Source organism: Clytia hemisphaerica, unplaced genomic scaffold (assembly GCF_902728285.1).
Source record: "Clytia hemisphaerica strain Z4C2 unplaced genomic scaffold, Clytia hemisphaerica genome assembly, whole genome shotgun sequence".
Taxonomy (NCBI): domain Eukaryota; kingdom Metazoa; phylum Cnidaria; class Hydrozoa; order Leptothecata; family Clytiidae; genus Clytia; species Clytia hemisphaerica.
In genome coordinates this window covers 2,227,005-2,238,101 of record NW_027104338.1, presented here as the reverse complement: position 1 = coordinate 2,238,101, position 11,097 = coordinate 2,227,005, and the positions used below count along the sequence as shown (strand labels likewise).

The 11,097-nt window shown below is 36.1% G+C and overlaps 1 non-coding gene across 1 annotated transcript; it reads right to left on the bottom strand.

Annotated features, from left to right (window-relative positions):
- Window positions 1–380: 380 nt before the first annotated feature.
- Trnar-acg (transfer RNA arginine (anticodon ACG)) lies at window positions 381–453 on the bottom strand. Its single transcript has one exon. It is a non-coding gene; the product is annotated as a tRNA-Arg (tRNA).
- Between the last annotated feature and the right edge of the window lie 10,644 nt (window positions 454–11,097).

Here is an 11,097-nt window from a genome sequence, read left to right as displayed (position 1 = left end):
ACATTTGTGTAATAAATTTAATACCCTCATTTTTCGCCTTTTTCCGACTTTCTTGAAAAGTAATGTTTTAGCATTAGACCAACTTTCGATCTACCCGGCCAAATTTGACAAATTACCGCTCAAAATTTAAGTTTATCCTTCCTCTTTCCACTGCAAAAGGATTGATTCTTTAACAGTTCATAGATATAGAACTCGAGGAAAATCACATCAAAGAGGGGGACATTTTTCTGGGACATCCGGAATTAGATATTTTTAAATGATCTTTAATTGAGACAGGGGTACCACTTTGGGGCTCACTCTTGTAACTATTCTATTAGAGGTGCATAGACTTCTAGGTGCTCCTGCTCTTGTTTATTGATGAAAATACAAAGCGAAAAGTACGACCTCGCCAGGATTCGAACCTGGAATCCCCTGATTCGTAGTCAGATGCCTTATCCGTTGGGCCACGAGGCCATGTACGACTCTACGCACGAGATACTGATCATTTTGAACAGCCAAAGCTTGGTCTGAAATGTCTGATTCTTTGTGACTTGGAGTGAATTGATTGCCAGAAGATTCAATTTTGGAGAAGTATATCTAAGAACTAACTACTCGTGCCCTCTATTTTGGCTGGATGAGAGATCTTTAAAAAATCATTGAATTTGATGGACAGCTCACATTTCATGATTGATGTTTGGCTGTTTTGCTAAGTTTATTCATAAGCATATTATATTTGAACAGCTACTACTATAATAGTTAAAAAATTCTCTCGCAATTCCAATTTAATAAATTTAATTAGATAGGAACGTCGGCGATTACACTTTTTTTTATAAGAATGGTGTTTTCCTTTTCATCTCGGATATTCTTTTTTTTTTTTTGGGGGGGGGGGTCCATCCTAGAATATATTCCCTGTCTAATTTTAACCCTGTTTTAATACTAACATAGTTGAAGCATGAAATGGCATTTTGTTGTGAAATTCCTTAGCCTTGCTGGAGGATAGCAATTTATAGTTTTAAGAATGCTCGAAAACATGACATTCTTGGGCCCTTCTGCCAAATTTCATGATAGTCCGGCGGCGATCCAGGATCACCCTTACAATTAGTAAATATGGGTTTTTATTTTATTTTCCCATCATATGGTCCCTTGGGACCCCAAAACCAGTTTTTGCCAAGCTGGCAAAGCTGGGGAAAATTTTTTATGGGGGCTTGAAGGGGTAGGGCCATTTTAGCCTGGGGGTCCTTAGAAAGTCGATTTTTGAAGTTCTCATTTAGCTAAAACTGATTGTGCCATCAGATAGAGCTTGGAGAGAAGATCTCCAAAATGGGGTCATTTGTCTCATTTAGTGGACTTAGTCCCCCGGAATTGGCTAATACGTCTTCAAGAATGCAATATTTGTGCTGACGTCAGCATTTTTGAGAACATTTTCAGCGAAAGATACCAGTTTTAACAGATGCGTCTTGAAGAGTACTATCGATTAGAGGGGTCATTTATAGGGTTTCCTAGGCTAGATATCATGAGATATTAGAGTTTGAAATTTTGCTGACTCAGCAGAAAAGGGCAAAAAACGTTGAAAAACGCTAATGAAAATCAATTTCTTCAATAACTATGCCGGCTGTGCTATGGTTATCATTTTCACACGAGTGATTCTTTGATTGTTATCTACTTCGAATTCTATCAAAAGTTGCAACCTTTTTGTGTCTCCGCTGCAGATTATATTGAAACCAACCGACACCGACTAAACTTTAAGTTGGAACACATTATTTGACATCAGATCGAATCTGAAACTACGTTTGACTCTCTCTAATTCGATCTTTAAGGGAACAAAATTGTTCTTCGAATTATAGAAAGATATGGATTAGGGGAAACATTTTGGATGACTTTCCAGCTGACAAGAAGGGACCGATGTTGTAGTTCCAATTATAGAGAGATTCGAATAATAGAAGTTCGAATTAGAGAGAGTTGACGGTATCGCTGTATCAAGGATTCTTCAAAGTCTTTCAAATTGTTTCATAATTGAAATTTTGGTTTTTTACTTTATCACACTCATTGAGTTAGTTATCTTGCCTTATAGCCCTAAGATTACGTTATCATTTAATCAATTATGTCCTTCTATTGTCCTCCATCTTAATTTGTCTAATTATCTTTGACTTCCTTTTTCTTTCATATGGAATTTTCTAGTCGGTTCCTTAGGACGTTGAATTTGCTCATCGGGTTTTTTAGTTAAAATTCGGTATCATGTTTTATGGCATAAGATAAAACATTTCAAGTTGACAATATTTGTGTGTGGTTATGAGAAAGATTGTTGATGTACAGGCTGCTTAAAAAACCCGCATCCCTAGAATTTATTACGTAACTTTTTTCTTTTCAGCGTTTCACTTTGTAAACTACACCCTAGTAGATTTAAAGCCTACGGTTAAAAATTTAAAAGTGAAAACATGAAAAGAAAAAAACTTACGTCCAAAAATTTAGCGGCCAGGTTTTTTTATGAATCGCCTTGTAATTTTAGAAACTTTCGTCCGGGTGGTTTAATATCCGTGGTCGACACCCCTGTTTCACGGGAAAACTGCTCCAACATCGAAGATAAGAGGTGGTCGTTCATAAGTTGTTCAGACCAAAGTTTTTCATTTGTTTCTGTGGACATTTTCCTGTCTGTGTTTCTATCTGTTTACCTGTCTATATGAGTTAGTATTTTGAAACAGTAATCATCTGATTTACTGCAGCTGTATGTACTTTAATATTTTTTCATTATCTGTTTTTATTATCACTTTGTTATTGCACACTCTTTTTTTTATAAGAACAAACTATATAAGAACATAAGGCTTCGATGGCCTAAATGTTAATAACAAGTTAAGAACATTTTAAGGCTTTGCAGGCTCTAAAACACCTAATTTCTTAGGAAAATGGACATAAATGCTCGAAAAATAGTGAAATTAAGAACATGTTAAGAACATTTCTAGGCTTCAGTCTCAAAAAAATTGGATGTTTTTATAAAAAGAATTGTAATGTATGATCAATTCTTTCAAATTCGAGCCTCTACTATTCGAATCTTTCTATAATGAGAACTGGAATATTGGTCCCTTCAGCTGGGGTGTGGTATTCGAATCTTTCTATAATGAGAACTGGAATATTGGTCCCTTCAGCTGGGGTGTGGTATTCGAATCTTTCTATAATGAGAACTGGAATATTGGTCCCTTCAGCTGGGGTGTGTTATTCGAATCTTTCTATAATGAGAACTGGAATATTGGTCCCTTCAGCGCTGGGGTGTGTTATTCGAATCTTTCTATAATGAGAACTGGAAAATTGGTCCCTTCAGGCTGGGGTGTGTTATTCGAATCTTTCTATAATGAGAACTGGAATATTGGTCCCTTCAGCTGGGGTGTGTTATTCAAATCTTTCTATAATGAGAACTGGAATATTGGTCCCTTCAGCTGGGGTGTGTTATTCGAATCTTTCTATAATGAGAACTGGAATATTGGTCCCTTCAACTGGGGTGTGGTATTCGAATCTTTCTATAATGAGAACTGGAATATTGGTCCCTTCAGCTGGGGTGTGTTATTCAAATCTTTCTATAATGAGAACTGGAATATTGGTCCCTTCAGCTGGGGTGTGTTATTCGAATCTTTCTATAATGAGAACTGAAATATTGGTCCCTTCAGCGCTGGGGTGTGTTATTCAAATCTTTCTATAATGAGAACTGAAATATTGGTCCCTTAAGCGCTGGGGTGTGTTATTCAAATCTTTCTATAATGAGAACTGGAATATTGGTCCCTTCAGCTGGGGTGTGTTATTCGAATCTTTCTATAATGAGAACTGGAATATTGGTCCCTTCAGCTGGGGTTTGTGTGTTATTCGAATCTTTCTATAATGAGAACTGGAATATTGGTCCCTTGGGTGTGTTATTCGAATCTTTCTATAATGAGAACTGGAATATTGGTCCCTTCAGCTGGGGTGTGTTATTCGAATCTTTCTATAATGAGAACTGGAATATTGGTCCCTTGGGTGTGTTATTCGAATCTTTCTATAATGAGAACTGGAATATTGGTCCCTTCAGCTGGGGTGTGTTATTCGAATCTTTCTATAATGAGAACTGGAAAATTGGTCCCTTCAGCTGGGGTGTGTTATTCGAATCTTTCTATAATGAGAACTGGAATATTGGTCCCTTCAACCTGGCGTGTGTTATTCGAATCTTTCTCTAATTCGAAAAAGAATTCTTGGTCCCTTGAAAATCGAATTAGAGAGAGTAAACTGTAGATGTAAAAGTTTTAAGTCAAATATTAAATATTTTTTTCTTGATATTTGTAGATTTTTCATTAGAGTAAGGAATCTATCTATTGAAATAACTATTAAAAGTCATCACAATACAGTCCTCTACGACTTAAATTTAGTCGTCGACCTTTCACAGTATGATGGCTAGAGAAAATCATTAATAAGCAGTAAATTGGTCTCACAAAACTTAAGAATTGAAATTATTAACTTATATCTAATGGAAAGAAAATTTCATAAAATGATGTATTATTTATTTAGTACGACTTGAATATGATAAATGATATGATTAGGCGCTTGTACGTGTCTTTAATTCAAGGTATTTTGATCTCTGAAATCATTTGGTTATCACCATAGCTATGAATTAGCTAAGTGAATCAAAGAAGTATTGATTATTTGTTTGATTTTAGTTTTGTAAAAGATAAGAAATTGGAATGAGACATCGTTGTGCGCATGACAAAAGATTAAATTTCTAAACAAGTGTCTTGGTAAAATTACAATCGTTCACTTATGTTCTGTTTGTGAGAATAGCCTTTCCTCTGTATATGTATATCAATATCAAATATAGAATTTATGGTACAACGATTGATTTTGTAAGGTATTAAAAAGTTTTAGATTGAACTATTAGTAATATGAACGACGATATATATTCAGAAAATACTTTCAGAAAGTGCTGGCTGGTTATGGCTAAAGTCGTTCGTTCGTTCGTTCGTTCGTTCGTTCGTTCGTTCGTTCGTTCGTTCGTTCGTTCGTTCGTTCGTTCGTTCGTTCGTTCGTTCGTTCGTTCGTTCGTTCGTTCGTTCGTTCGTTCGTTCGTTCGTTCGTTCGTTCGTTCGTTCGTTCGTTCGTTCGTTCGTTCGTTCGTTCGTTCGTTCGTTCGTTCGTTTCGTTCGTTCGTTCGTTCGTTCGTTCGTTCGTTCGTTCGTTCGTTCGTTCGTTCGTTCGTTCGTTCGTTCGTTCGTTCGTTCGTTCGTTCGTTCGTTCGTTCGTTCGTTCGTTCGTTCGTTCGTTCGTTCGTTCGTTCGTTCGTTCGTTCGTTCGTTCGTTCGTTCGTTCGTTCGTTCGTTCGTTCGTTCGTTCGTTCGTTCGTTCGTTCGTTCGTTCGTTCGTTCGTTCGTTCGTTCGTTCGTTCGTTCGTTCGTTCGTTCGTTCGTTCGTTCGTTCGTTCGTTCGTTCGTTCGTTCGTTCGTTCGTTCGTTCGTTCGTTCGTTCGTTCGTTCGTTCGTTCGTTCGTTCGTTCGTTCGTTCGTTCGTTCGTTCGTTCTTTTTTCCGCTAATCCCTTTGGTCAGGAATTGTTATTTATTTTCTCATTCATTTAAAAAAATGCTTTCTTTCGTGGGCCCTTCCTTCTTATCTTATAGTACATGATTTTAATCTTCAACGAGAATAGAAGTTACATTCTTTCTTATTTTTCTTTTTTAAACTTTTAATGGGTTTTTGGTCCAAATTTTTTCTTCCTATGGACCCGTCAAAGATCCAAAAGAATTTGAGTGTAATCGTTTTTACACCCTTAAATAGTTCCGCAAAATTATGTCATCAAGCCTTGTTTGTGTCTTTCAAAAGGTTAAAAAAGCAGTGGTTTTGTTGTAGTAAGGGTAAGGAAAGTAAATTGATGAGGGTGGAATCTTTGTGAACGCATAATTGATTATTGAGAGTTGATAAATGTGATAGAGTTTTGAAGTTTGAATGAAAAAGAAAGCTTTTTTCTGAGAAAACACTGACTTTAAAACTTAAATGAAATAATTTTCTTTAAAAAATGCATTGAACCAGTAAATCTTTTCTGCCGAGGCTCGGCTGTTCTTATTTCTTTATTTACTTTTGGGCCTCAATTGTTCTTATCCTGTTCTTATTTAGAGGGTAAAATTTAAGATTTATACCCAATTTTTACTGCTTCAACCCCTAAATTGCTTGAAATTGAGTAATTCCAGGCTTAGCATTGTTCTTAAACTGTCCTTATATTTTTTTATTTTATTAAAGAAAATTTGATTCAGGCATGATCTAAATTTCCGTTAGGTTGTGATTTGGATTTTATCAATTCTTTCACCAGTCCGTAAAGCACAACAGTTGACTCTCGCTAACTCGATCGGGGGATCTTTTTTGTTCGAAATACAGAGAGATTCCAATGGAAAGTATTCTAAGAGAGTTTCTCCTTGACGAGGACTGAGTATTAGCTCGAATTATAGAAAGAGTCGAATACTGGGTTTACTGTATTACATTCTCGGTATTATTACCCAAAATTTACTCGAGAAAAATAAAAAGTTTTAGTGGTAGTAAGCCTTCTTAATTTGCAGTATTTTCCTCATAACATTACACAAGTTAGAAAGTTTTATTCCACTTTACTACACGTTTTTTTACAAGAACACGCTATATAAGAACATAAGGCTTTGATGGCCAAAATATTGAATACAGCTTAAAAACACCTCAGGGCTTTAAGGACTCTAAAATGCCCAATTTCTCAGGCAATTGCACAAAATACTCAAAAAAGTGAAGTTAAGAACATCCGTAGAGTATTTTGGATTTTCTTTTTAAAAAAACGTGTATTTGCAATGGTAAATCTTAAGCCCCTGCTTACCATTTGAAGAAAAACAGATTTAAATTTTGTTCTTATTTTTCTCCTGCTGTAAACACCCCTTTCGAACACACGTCATGTGTAAGCTCCTGATTATCAATTAAAACTTGAATCTAATCATTTTATCAATGGATTTTTCGATTGTGCTAATTCAGTCATTTGAGTTGAATTCAATTCAAGTCAGGTTGCCAGAACAGTTTGTTTAGTGTTGTTTGTTTTTCGTATCTTCTTGTGTTTATAAACGTACGGTGGGGGTTCAAAGATTTTTGGCTAGAACAATGCCGGACAAAAGGTTGTAGACAAATGAAATTTCAGTGAAAAATGATGAGAAATAGAGCAAAATGACTCTTCAATGTGTCTGAAAGGGGATGGAAGTTAAGAAAAACACTCTTGAAGTCGTTGCATTGCTTTTGAATTGCTTTTGAGGGAACCACAAGCAAAAAATCAGCGTTTTGATACTGGTGTAAGCCAGTTAATCAAGCCCTTGTGGTTTGCCCTTGCGGTTTGACTGCAGTGGGTGACTTTCAAAGACAGCTTTGAATGGGTTTGGAAAGCACCCAGAGCCTCTTGGGAACTTGTTTTTGGTCGATATTGAAGTATTTTGCAAATATTGCAGAAGTCTACAAACCTTTTGTCCAGCATTGAAGGCTGAGAATTTAAATCAGAATTAACTATGAACCATATAAAGGAATATGTCTTACCGACCGACTATAATGGAATTGATTTGACTTGAATTATTTTTGGATGAAATTTTTCCGCCTATCGTACGCAAAAGAGAATCAAAGATATCGTCGAATTCACTGGATTGTTAACCATTAACGCTGCCTAATTTTACTTGAAGTTCGCCTCTTATGTGTGCTTTTTTCTAAGAACAATTTTATTAAAAGGAAATTCGAGGCAAAATTTTGTCAAAACCAACAAAGGAAGTCTTTAAATTCCTTAAAATTACATGAAATTAAAACCTTATGATGTTTTTTTGAATTTAATACTGTTCAAATAGTCCAAAATTTAAAGATAGATATTACCAAATTTTAGTTGACATTGGATGTTCCTCTGATCCAATGATTGGACAATTCAATAATCACGATTGATGGTTTAATGATTGGTTAATTTCTCTCAAATGTTTGCTTTTGATGTTTATTTAAAAAACGCGCTGAATTAGATTTTTTAGTTATCAAATGCACTGAACTAGATGAGTTGCAATTCTTTTGAAAGTTTGGGGAGTAAGAATTGAGATAATTAAGCTTCTGCCGTTCTCAGTGTCTGCTAATTCAACACTCGAAATATCTTTTTGTTTAGAATTTCATGGTTTTTTGTCACTTGGGTCAGCAGCACGTTTTATAAAGGTGTATCGCGTATGTGAACCGGTTACTTTTTCGAAGCGGGCTACACGGCTTTTTGCCTGTACCAGATGAGCACGGCTTTTTCCTCGACACCGTTCCGTCTGTAACTATCAAAAAATCGCGTGTTTGGATAGAGATAGGCTACACGGCTTTTTGCGCAATGCAATTGGTTCTTTTCGCATGATGACGGGCCTACACTGCACAGAGTTACCCATCGTTAGGAAAATTCATTGTGACGTCAGGTTTTTCAAAGGAAAATGAACACGTTGACATCATTTGTCTCAATTTTCATTTTTGACGTCAGAGAATAAAACAATTTTTTTTGTATGAAGCCCGAAAAATCAATCGAAGTTGAAGGAAACGGTTAACAAATACAATAATGACCGTTTTTTTCGGCTGTACTCGCAAGCTTGGTCGTTACTTGACCTCGGGCAATACTTCTCAGTACAGCCCTCGCAAACCGGTCATTATTGTATTACGTGAACATTGAGCTAAGAATATGAATGGTAGCATGGAGAAACACCATTCGATAAAAAAGCGTAATTTTCGCCGTCTACTCTTCTGTGATTTATTATCTATGATTTTCTATGGTTATTTTGATATGATAGTGAACAGGTCCAGTGTGCTCTTGTGTGACATTCAACTAATCTTGAAAATCTGTTTGACGCAAAATCTTTCATTCTTTCCATACATAACAAAACTAACCTAAACTACCAATATTATCTTTCAAACTACAAAATATTTTGATTGGAGTTTCAGTTGTTTGGGAAACACGTCATTACATCTTCAACCTCTCAATCATTTTAACCCGAGATAAAGGAGTCTCAGTTCCAAATTTGGGGGTCTCGTTACATTCATATATTGATTGTCCCAAAGGAAAGTTGTCATGTCATCTTAAGAAACATGTCAAATAATTTGAGAAGAAACATTTCTCTGTATATTCAACTAGTCATTGAAATAATATGATAAGGAAAACCTCAAACTCCATAAACTCCCTTGTTCTTGAAGCTTTTCTTTTTGATCTTAAGGTTTTACTGGTTTGTTGGGTCGATGGTTGGATAATTGCATAGGTCAAAATCTTCGAACAAAAAAGAAGCCTTTGCACACTCTATTATGGCATATCACTGTTCTTGATATTATTCAGACTATGGGATATCCTTGAGATATTTTTTAAAGAAAGTACCTATTTTGCTTTTGCCAAGATCAGTATCATGCATCTGAATTCATTTTTCTCATGTCCACCTGTCTGGACCATTCGAACCTAGTTCCTTCATTATTAGTGAGCTTATGTATTTGCACTTTTGAGGACGGTGGAGCTCAGTCAAGCGGAATAAATTGCAGTTTTGACCCGTAGAATTGAGGACAGTAAAAAGGGCTAATTCGTTCTCCCCAATCAACCATGATCTATACAAGTCGTTCCTTGGGCAACTGTTACAGAGTTAGAAAGGGCGGGCATTCTGGATGGGAAATAAGTGATTTCATTTCCCATCCACGAGTCTCAAGTCTAGCCCTTCGGGCTTGGAAGTCAATGGTTCAGTTAGAAGCAGACTCTATTCTGAGGTAGAAAGGGAAAGAGAAATATTTCTTTAAATCTAAAAGTAAGTCTTAAACGAGTTAAACAAAATCTACCGGCTAATTAGAGGTTAGCCTATTACCATAGGACGATAATTACATGTCGATTACATCGGTTGATTAGCTTGATTCAAACATGTACGAAGCTATTTGATTCTATTTAAGAATACAACAAAAAATAAATAATGAGCTAAATTGAATTGGCACTCAGCTTATCGACTGACTGTCTCTGTCTTTATTCGATACCCATCGTCGCCATTTTGAGCCTAAGTTGTCTTACGCTTCAGGCTGTTGCTTAAGATATACATATTTGTCTGTAGATTACGTCATATCTTCCTTTGTTTTGAGCGTAAAACTCCTACTAAGAGTAATATGCCTAAAAGCTTGGAGCTGTCTATTGTGTAGACATATTTTGTCTGTAGATTTATTTCAAAGTTCTGTTATCAATTTGGTCACGTGACTAATATCGTTGAACAATCTACAGTCGTATAGATGATGGGACATCGCATTGCCATTCTAACCCAAAAATATCGACTCATGATATGCAACATTGCAATGTCTTCCACGGACCCAACAGCTGATTGGTTGAAAGTGACGTATTGACTGATTTTATAAAAATATTTTCCCGCGGATTTTTTATTCAACCCAACATGGCGGCAAGAACGCATTACGTAATGTTACGCAATGCGACGCGTGAAGACATTGCAATGGTGCATATCATGAATTGGGTCTGTGATGTAATGTCAGAAGACATTGCAATGGTGCATATCATGAATATATCTCTCTAGTACGGGTTTTGATCACGTGGTCAAAAACGATGGATAAAACATCTTCAAAACCTCGAAATTCAATACAACCCGATACGACTTCCAGAACAGGCTTCTTATTTAATTGGCATTTGCCAAAAGTAAAAACTGTTCAATACCAGAGATAGAGTTTCCATTAGATTATACGATTCTTGGACGAGTTAAAGTTCATATCAATCAGAGGATGAATCCTACTCTACCAGCAATCGTCAAATAATGGGTATAGGCTTTACCGTCCACCTTTTAGAGAGTATTACAAGATATTTTTTTTTGGAATCGAGGCAGAGCTTTTTGGATCACAGAGTAATATAATCGTTACACTACGCACTTATTGGCAATAAATTTGAGTTTAAGACTTGATAAAATCGTTTAACTTTAATTTAGGCTTGTACCAGCATCCCTGAAATAGTTTCGGATAGTAAGAATGATTAGAGGAATGGGCTTTTCCAGAAAAAAACCGTATACCCTACCCCCGTTTCGAGGGGGTAAAGTTTGATATGTGGCGAAATTCCATAGGGAGATACAAAAATCTGTCAAAAATAACTGTAATTCCATGGGGGTAGC